Raw genomic sequence first — 10,787 nt, 5'->3', positions numbered from 1 at the left:
GCAACCTTAACTCCCCTTTGCTATGTAACCTAACACAGTCACAGCTTCCAGGGTTAGGACTAGACATCTTTGAGGGGCTATCATTCTGCCTCTCATACTCACACATCTTCACAGTAAAGAGAACAGAGACATTTATGGGGAGAGGCAGAGCAGTTTTCTGATTAAGAGCATGGGTTTTGGAGTTTGATCCACCAACAGTTCCAATCCTGGCTCTGCCTCTTATAGCCATATGATCCTGGGCATGTTTTAAGACCTCTCCAAGCCTCAGTTTCATCATCTGTAAGATGGAAACAATAGCACCTACTGTATTTTAAGCATGTCTTTTTATTCTGATGTTTTGATGTCTGGGGCCTTGCTGCCCCTGGAGAGACTGCCCCTCCCAAAACTAGCCAATTCCTAGAGACAGTAAAGGACTTGCCTGCAATTGAGGTTTTCATACGCAAATTAACCAGTCCAGAACACCACAAACCACCCCCTCTTCTATTGGGCTGTGACACTCAGGGTTAATATTCCCCTGCCCTAGTCACCCCAGGGCCAAGTACCAGACAACTCAGGGCAGTACCTACACCCCAGAGCCTGCTGAAATTATTCAAACTAGCCAATCCTAAATCTGCTTATTCTGTCTTGCCTATTCCTTCCCATGGAAACCACAATAAAGGCTGTTGCCCACATTTTCCCCTCGCTCCCTCTGCCTCCTGGCCAACCCTGGTGCTTCCCCGTACAGCCCTGCATGGCATGGTATGGCCCTTCCTCTTCAGAATTGTGAGTAACAAACTATCTTTTCAATGGCAATCATCTCCTGATCTGTTGGTTGGCCTCACCATACCTGAACAATAATAAAACTACATTTTATGGGGTTATTATATTATGGGATTATTATAAGAATTAAATGAGATAATGCACGCAAAGTAATTGATAGAATGCCTAACTATCTTTCAACTGTTGCTGAGAAATAACCCCCAAAATCTCACATACAAAGCCCTACATTTGGTCTTCGCCCCAGGGCTGTGTTGTAATGGCCACATCTTTGATTTGGTGAGAAATGATTTTATTTTCCAACCTGCCAATTTTTAGGCTCTCAGTAGCCCCTTGAAATTCAGCTTGCAAACTGGCCAATTCTTCTTGAAATTATCTGTTTCATGTAATTAACAGCAGCCAGCTCGTACTTTCAACATCTTACCTCAAAATCTCTTCTCTCAACTTGACAAATGCTTAGGTACATTTTTCTACCTTCCAGGTTATTGCAAGTGACAGCTTTGCCAAGTGCTTCACCTTTACATAACATGAATGCTATTTTACCAGCCTCCTATAACACTTTCCTCCCTGCAGGCCACCTTGTCTCAGAGCCAATGTCACATGTTCAGGTTTTTGTTATGGGAGCATTCCACCTCAGGCACCAATCTCCGTATCAGTCAGCTATTGCTGTATAACAATCACAAAATCTCAGGGTCATAAAACAACAAGCACATATTTCTCCCTCACTTTTCTCTGGATTGGAGGTGGAGGAGAAAGGAATGAGTGATGAACAATAATTTAATCTACTATACATAGTAAGGACATAATGAATTTTCAATAATGTCAGCCATTATTAGCTATTATACCAGCTCCTAATATAATGATTGTTAAATAGTAGATATGCAAAAGAACTGGATTCTAATCCCAATTCCATCGTTATGTCACTGTGAAGCCTTAGAAAAATCACTTAACCTCTCTAGGCCTTGGCTTCCTCATCTGAAAAGTCAGGTTTGCAGGACTAGAGTGTCAAATACCCGATATAACAGTCTCCACCCCCCCCTTCAGGGTCCGTGGCAGAATCATGGATTGATCAAGGCACTCTTTTCCTCTGATCCTGAATTTGAACGCAGAATTGCTCTCCAAAAGGTACTCCATGCAGCCACCACCAAAATGATTTGAAGCTGGTTCACCAGTTGAATGATTTTTGCCTCCTGCCATAGAATGGCCATTAGAGCAAGATGTGACATGGGTCACCACCCAGTTCAGCCCCTTCGTTCTGCAGATGCAGAAATTAAGGCAAAGAGAGGAAAACAGCATGGCCGAGGGCACATAGTGAGTTAGTGGAAGACAGTGCCCAGAACCAGAACTGGTGGTCCTTTCACACCACATAGCCAAAAAGGGATGACCCCAGGCTTCAAACCCAGATCCTCCAATTCCAAGAATGTCCCCTCCACCAGGGTGTCTCCCAGAGACAGAGCTGAGGGAGGTGATTCCACTGGGGAAGGAGAGAGGAGTTTCCCGCTGTTTGGTGAGGGTAGAGAGATTGCCATTTCTACAAAACTTGTGGTCTTAGTTCACACTGCTTCACTCACCATCTCTTCTGTATGGTCATCAGAACCGCCATCAACATATGAAAGCAAATAGGTTACACACTAAAGAAAGGCTGGATAGCAGAGTGGATAAGAGCTCAGACCAGAGCAGGATCACCTGGATTTAAATCTTGACTCCACCCCTTAACAGGTCTATGATGTGAGGCAACTCACAAGTCACTTGCAATCTGTGCCTCAGTTTCTTCATCGGTAAAATGGGAATACTAACAGTAGATACTTCAGAATGGTTATGAGGATGCTATGTAAAATATATATGACTTAGAACAGAGCCTGGCACATAGTAGAACCATATAAACATTTGCTATTAGCTATTATAATTTTATTACCTTAAAATTGTGGAAAATGCATCAATTTAGAGAGCCGTGCTCAGGGCAGCCCTGCTCCCACCCAGCAGCATTCTGTTACTGACTAAATGAACTTTAAGGTCCCTCAGTCATGTCCAAGACACCACAATTTCTTGTATGGACGTAGGTGGTGAGAGAGACCCCTGGCTTTCTTTGTCCATTCAATGAGAAACTAGGACTCAATTTTCAAGAAATGCCCACATATTTTTAGAACCTGCATTTAGCAGGAAGAAGCTACTGAGTCAAAAGTTTCAGAGGCCTTTTCTATTGGTTTGTGCGACTCAGAGCAATGGTGATAAATGAGGAAGGTTGTGGAAGCTGGAGAAAGATGGCAAATTCTTGCTTCAGGTGGAGGGGAGAACAATTCGCCATTGTTAGTGGATTGCTGGAGGAAATGCTTCTTGCTTGTGAGTCATTTGTAATTAACTCAACCTGGGATGAAAAATATTGTGTATACGAAAATGTTATACTACCCGTGTAATAGTAAATCGTTAGCAGATGCTGTGGGGATGAAGATTGTTATTAATGACTTTGGGGAGAAAACGGTTTGTGGGGATGTTTGATCCATAAAGAACACATAGCTCTTGCTCAACTCCTGCCTGCTTGGCTGGCACAGCACTGGAGGTTTACAGCACGGTGTGAAAAGCAGAAAAGTACGTGCATAGGACCTGATCTGGTTTATCTGAGCTCGCAAGAACTCTCCTCCCCGAACGGGGAGGTCTGGAGCTCGCCGTGCCCCACCTGCAGAGACACTGCTTCTGGACTTCTCAAGCCAGACTAAGTCCTGAGTCCTTGGATGTCTGGGACCTCAGTCCTCCTTTATGCACACCTGAAGGGCATCTGGGTGTAACTGTCGGACTCGGCCAGGAGGAGCCACAATTTGATTGAAAACGCGGTACTGGATAGCTCAGTGGCTAAGTGTGGGCTTTGAGGTCAGCCAGGACCAGTCTTGCCTGTGGCTCTGGCACTTGTTAGTGGTTTTTACAAATAGATTTACCTCTCTGATCCACAGTTTCCTCATCTCTAAAAGGGGCAAACTAAGAGTATCTACCCCCAAGCACTTTTGAGGATTAACTAAAGTATATAAAACCGTCCAATCCTTGGCCAGTAGTAATAACCCCCACATGCTTATGATGGTGACGCTTCAAATTCCTCACTGTGAGGGTCTCCACAACCAAACTCTCCACCTCCCACCGCCCTTACCCTTGGCTCACACGTTCCCTCTGCAAGGCAATGCAGCCGGGCATTTGAGAGCAGGAGCTTCGGGCCCGCAGCCCTGCCGTCAAGCCCTGCCCCTCCACTCACCGTGTGAGCATTGAACGTGCTACCTGATTCTCAGTTGTCCCGTGCGTAGAATGGGGACAATAGAGCACCTCACGCATGGGTACATGGTGGGGACAGAGACGATGGCTGGAAAGCCCGCAGCACAGCACCTGGCACACAGGACGCACCCACTCAGTGCGAGGTATTAGTACCCTGCCAGACACTGCGGGGCAGGAGGGCGAGAGCAGAAACGTGCTCACCGCCTCACGGTCCAGGACTCCATGCTGGCAGGAGGCATCTTCTTCCAGGCTCAGGCTGTGCAACGCTGAGGTGAGTGGATGCTACAGATCCCTGCAATTCAGCCTCCTTTACTCCATTCCCCTCCTCCTCCTCTGCTGCCATCCTGCTCCAGCCAGATTCTGGTTCCTTCAGGCCTGGGAGCAGGAGAGAATTGGCCTTGAACCCACCCTTACTCACTCTGTGACCTTGGGCAAGTTGCTTAACCTCTCTGAGCTCGTTTCCTCACCTGCAACTGTAAGGGTTAAATGAGACAATGCACGCAACATGCCTAGTCCCGAGCCCGGCACTGTTTAAAAGCTGCACAGGTATTAAGTTCCCTTGTTCGTTAAAAGCAAACCGCTTTCTCCCCACCGAATGGGCTTAATTAACCCTTCTCGTCTCCAGATTTATACTGCATCTGAGCATTTCCTCCAATATGTCTTATTTAGCCCCTGTTGTATTGGAATCAAAGTACCCTACATCCTGCACTTTCTCTAGAGTCACCCTTTCCATTTGCATCCTCTGTAGAAATCGTGGCTCTCTCCCAACATCAGTCCTCCTCGCTGTGGTCAATTGTTGCATTTATGGCTCCAAGTTTATTCATTCCTGTATCCACGCCCTCGGGTCGTCTTCCCTCAAGCTGATTCTGAGCTTGCCAGGTGACTGGCTCCGGCCAATGGGAGAGTAGTAAATGTGCGGGGAGAAGACATTGGAGAAATGTTCATGCCCTGGGGCTTGTCCTCTCTGTCTGCTCTTGGACTCTGAGACAATCACGTATGCAAGCCCAGCCTAGCCTGCGGGAGGATGACAACCCCCAGCCATCCCAGCCATCTCAGCACAGATGTCATAAACCGCTCAGCCCCAGCTCGCCCGGCAGCTGGTGAGAGAACCTGGCCCAGCAGAGGAGCCATCATGCTAAGCACAGCTCAAAGTGCTGACCCACAGAATCTGAACTAAATCAATAGATGATATTTTAAACCACTACATTTTAGGCGATTTGTTACAACTGATACACCCTCTCCCCTGTGCAATACTCAGGTGTTTGGAGGGGCTCTATTTAGTCTATTCAACCAGGGCATCCCAGTCTCCTTGCCACGAGCTCAGAGACGCAGATGGCTAAGCTAATCGGCACATAGAACCCCCTGGCCATCAACTTGTCCAGGAAAAGCTATGTGACCCAACTAGAGCCAGTGAAACACGGGGAGGGGTTTGCTGGAAGACTCTAAGAATAAAGTTTCCTTGTTCTTACGAAAAATCTTCCAGAAGCTTTCTCTTCTTCTGGATTTTATAATGTGTGAATGGGAAGCCAGAAACTGCTCCCTCTTTTTTGCCTCCATAAGAGAAGTAGCCTGAAGACAAAGCAAGAGGAGAACATGAATAAGGGAATTTCAGAAAGGTGGACACAGGGGGCATTAGAGTAAGCCAACCCCAACACCATTGGACTTCACATTATATGAGCCAATACATTTCCTTATTGTTTAAGCCAGTTTGAGTCAGATTTTATCCTCTTTGCAGCCAAAGTCATCCTGATATATCTCCTCTCATACAATGAAGAGTGTGTCCCAAATAGCTATGCTTCCCACCCGACCTTCTCCACTCTGCAAGCTCTTCTCCCATCCCACCAGACGGCCAGTTCAGGACCCTGGTCAGGGAATAAGCACCTCAATCCTTCTGAACCAATGGACCCCTACCCTGGGAATTTTTTAATTTGTGTCCTAGAGAATCAGTCTCTTTGGTGTTTAAAGCTATGAGAAATAAGACTCAGAACTGCCGTGTGTCCTACCACATGAAGAAAGTTATTCATCATGGAAACAGCAAATGAAACAGACATGCCCAAGAGGAAAGGTATGGAGAGAGAGACAGAGATGGAGGAGAGGCATATCGGCTTTAAAGTCCTCGGTTCTAACTGTTCTTAAGACTCATCCTCTTCCCCACAGCTTAACTGATCTGCCCTTCCTAGGATACTAGAAACTAATAAATTATCCTTTTTTCCTTAAGCTTGTTAGAAGTTGGTTTCTGTAATTTTCAGTCTGTAGAATTCTTTAAAGTGTGCTCTGCGTCCTGTTCCCTGATATCATCCTTGAACATCCAAGATGATGCCCCTCTAACATCCTGGGCTTACAGTTCTCCAGCCACCTCAACTCCAGTGACATTCCCCTCTATTCCACTGCCTCCCAAGCCTGGGACCCCGCCACAACTCTGCAATCCTCCTCCTCCAATGCCCCAGACACAGCCGTGATGTAGTGCACAAGGCACAGAGTTAGAGTCAGAACACCTGATTCACAATCAAGTTCTTAAAGGATGATTTGAGCTTGGAAATCAAACCTACCTCTTTTCACAGGACGACCAGCCCATCTCCTAGTTCACTCATCTCCCTACAAATTCTGAACCAAGTGCTGTTCTTAGTGACACCCTGGGGTCTTGCCCTCCATGGTCAAGGACCTTGCCCTTTGACCGATCTCTAGCTTCAGACCACTGAGCTTTGCTAGAAATTAAGTAAGCATCATGTGCAGCATTTCTCAGTCATTCATTCCACTAACATTTATTGAGCATCAATGATACGGAATGCACTAGTGGATCAGAGATTAATCTAACCCACTTCCTGCTTTTGCCAACCTCTTAGTCTAATGGGGGATCCATCCCACAAGCAAATAACATCAACACAGTATTATAGTCCTATGTTTAAAAACAGAGTATTACAATAGCCCAGTGGAGAAGCACCCACTAGGGTAAGTGCCCTAGAGTTGGCGTCTCCTGAGTTTAGTCTTGAAGAATTAATAAGAACTTGGAGGCAGAGGATATTCTAAGCTGAGGGTAAATACGAAGTCACTAAAGTAGCCACTCATAATTCAACAAACATTTGTTGAGCCCCTACTAAGTTCAGGTGTCACTGCAAGCACGAGGACAGTGAACGCCCCTTCCCAGACACACCTCTAAGCTTCCCCTCAACTGGGGTATGAAAATCCACAGCCCATGTCGAGGGCTCTTTAACACCGTAGTCACCTGTGAATCTGCCTTCTGCCTCCCCCAGCCGCTGAGAGCCATTGATGCACAGACCTTTATATTAGTAACCCTTCAAATGTGTCCATGTTCAGTGTCATCTTGTTAATTTCGGGCAATTCTGCCAACCTATCAAGATTGTTTCAAATACTGAATCATCATTCAGTACTTTTGCTATCACATCCAGGTTTGTATTACCTGCAGTCAGGAACGCATCTGCCCCTGGCATCTTTATCCAAGCCCCTTACAGAAGTATTAAACATATTGTGCTGAAAATTAAATAAGCATCATGTGCCAGACATGTTGTGCTGACTGAGAACAGATGACCTCCACTGACACCAGACCATTCCCTCACTGAGCAATCCCAAACTCCGATTGTGTGCTTGACAGAGTTTTACAGCTAGATAAGCAGACATAACTACCTCTGCCCCTGAAGTGTTGGGTATCTAGCCAGACATACAAAGAGGCAGCTACTAACCCCGACAGGGGAAGGAAAGAAACATTTCTGAAAGAAGGGGATTTTTAGGCTGGCTCTTAGCAGACACAGAGGAGTCTGCAGGGTGAACAAGTGGAAAAGGACATCCAAGTGGAAGGAACAGTATGTGCAAAGCATGATGCACCCAGGAATCTGGGAGCACCTGGGTGTGGCTGCAGCTTAGGGCATACGGGGATTGGAGAGGTGGGTAGGGACCAAATGGTAAGGGGCCCCGTGCCTGGTTCTTTAAAACATGTCATCATCCGGCAGGGCCACAAAAACCTCTTGAGAAGCCACCCAGTTTCTTTGTAGGGCTGAGTGTGCCTGAGGCTCCAAGTAGCATTGCTTCTTGATAAATAATTCAAAGCCCTGTCTTCATGGGTCCACACACGTCTTCTCATTCAAGGAGCACTGATTCATGGACACAGCTTTTGAACACAAAAGGCTCTGATTCTATTTTGCTTAAAAAAAAAAAACAGAAGCTCTCAGGATTTACCACACTGATGGGCCTGCACAGAAAATGAGAACAAGAAGGCACTGTGGGCTATCTGATGGAAATATACAGGGATGCTAGCGTGGTCCATCTGGAGAGGAGCTATCTTGCCACTTGCGCCCCAGCCCCTCCATCCCAAGGGGCAGAGAGGAACAAGCGTGCTTTCTATGGGCCCCAAAGCTTCCCTGTTATAACTCGGCCCGTCTGCTTCACAGATGGAAAATTCTCTAAAGCCATACAGGAAGCGTGGCAGAATCAGAGCTCTGCACCCCGGCCTAGCACAGTTTCCACTTCTTTGAGCTTCACCGGTGTCTTCAAATCCAAAGAATTTGCTTCTGTGGACCTCTACATGGAGGCAGCCTGGCTGAACAAACAGAACACACGCTGACATCAGGGAAGTATGAGTTTTGCTTCTAAGTTCTGCCACTCACCAGCTGCCTGATCTTAGGCAAGCGACTTAATCGCTCTACACCTCAGTTTTCTCATCTCTAAAATGGGGTAATGATGTGTAGGCGTCATAGGATTAGAGAATGTCTGAATATTCCTCCCTATACATGCTCATCTTCAGTTCAAAATTGTTTTATGTCATTTGCCATCTTTTTCCATGGGTTGTTGGACCCTTTTCTGTTGTATGTGCATATCTCTGGCGTAAAGTAGGGACCTAACTTACTTTTGTGTGAACATCTCTATTATGTACAAATTTCCAAGGATATTTCTTTCATCCAGCAGTTATGAGAGGAGTCAATCTAGTTGGTTAAGGTTGAGTAAGCAGGCTTTCGTATTACACTGCCAGTGAGAATATAATTCATACCATATTTTGGCAAAAATTTGTAAATATATAATCAAATTTAAAATATGTATAACCTAAAATCCTATGATCCCATTTTTAGAACTCCTATCTTACCAAGCACAATGTTGCAACATTGTTTGTAAAAAAGGGAGGGAGGGAATAATTTAAATGTCTGTCCAGGGGCCAGACCAGTGGCGTAGCAGTTAAGTGCGCGCGCTCTGCTACGGGTGCCCGGGGTTCACAGGTTTGGATCCCGGGCGCACACCGAGGCACCGCTTGGCAAGCCACGCTGTGGCGGCGTCCCATATAAAGTAGAGGAAGATGGGCACGGATATTAGCCCAAGGCCAATCTTCCTCACAAAAAAAAAATAATAATAATAAAAATAAAAAAATAAGAGAAATGTCTGTCCATATCTGAATGAATGAATTATAGTTTCTCCATACAAATAAAATTCTACACGACCATTTTAAAAAGTGCCATATGTACAGACTTGGAAAGAAGTTGACAACATATTGTAAAGTGAAAAAGGAAGTTGCAGCACAATATGTATCGTGTTAATACTCGTTTTGGATTTTAACAGCCATAGATAATAAAAATAGCTAATGATTTATTGAATACTGATTCTTCGCCAGGCACTTATCTAAATATTTAATCCTACAACAATCTCGTGATGTGAGTACTATTATCCCATTTGTCAGATGAAGAAACTGAGGCACAGAGAAGTTAAGTAATTTTCCCAGAGCCGTGGAGTTGGTGGAGCCCAGAACGAAGTCTGGCGCTCTGACCCCCGATGCAGCACCTTCGAGCACTACTCCACGTGTCCCAAGCAAAGGAAGATGTCTGGAACTGGGAGGGGGAGGCAGGGCCTTTCTCCACCCGCTTTATCCACTTTTGTGTTGTTTGGATTTGTTACAATGAACATGTAATTGAAAAATAAAAATTTTATAAAAGCGCCCAACCATGTGGAATCCTTGCCTGGGATGGGAGCCAAGGGGGCGTGGAGGGAACCACAGACACTTTCTCAGGCTGGGCTGAGTGCAAAGCTGGCTTTACACAGATCCCCCAGTACACACCTTCCTCATGAGCAAGGAAAGGAACAGGGGAAAGGGCCCAACTCTAGCATAAAACAATCTAAGTTCAATCCCTATTCCACCACCTACCACTTGGGCGGCCTTTGCCAAGTATCTTCACCTCTCTGAGCCTCTGCTTCTCAGCTGTAAAGTACTATGACCACCATTACTGGCTTGCTGTGGGAGTCAGAGAGAGAGTGGCTAGCAGACAGCAGGAGGTTGGTGAGAAGTGGCTGCTGTGGTTACTCCATCCCACGATCTCTGCAGTGGGGCTCCTGGGGACCTGGCATCATGTAAATTAAGATGAACTCTTTGGCTGACATCATCTGGGAAGGTTTCATTGTCCCACGGTGTCCACATCCAACTCTCAGGTCCAAACTCAACTCAGAGAGAGAGGGTTTCAGGGCAATATTATGAATTCAAAAGCCCACTGACTTCCCAAGTCCCCCCTAATTTCAAGCCCCTTCTCGTTCTAAAGAACCAGAGGGACAGGAAGAGAGATTTCTGCTCCCATCCTACCCAATCATCTAGTCTCAGCCCTTGAGGTTCCAGTGTTTGGGAGAAGTCACTTGCCTCAAGGTTCTCTCTCAGTGGGTCTGGGAACCACCGGGACAATCTGACACAGGGCTGGGACACGGAAAGAACAAGCCACAACACGTGGGTCCTGCCTTTAGACATCCAGACTAGAGGTTGCATCAGCAAATGGGGGACAGAGAAGGGCTGGGAG

This window comes from Diceros bicornis, chromosome 18, assembly GCF_020826845.1.
Source record: "Diceros bicornis minor isolate mBicDic1 chromosome 18, mDicBic1.mat.cur, whole genome shotgun sequence".
NCBI lineage: Eukaryota > Metazoa > Chordata > Mammalia > Perissodactyla > Rhinocerotidae > Diceros > Diceros bicornis.
This window is presented reverse-complemented; position numbering follows the sequence as displayed.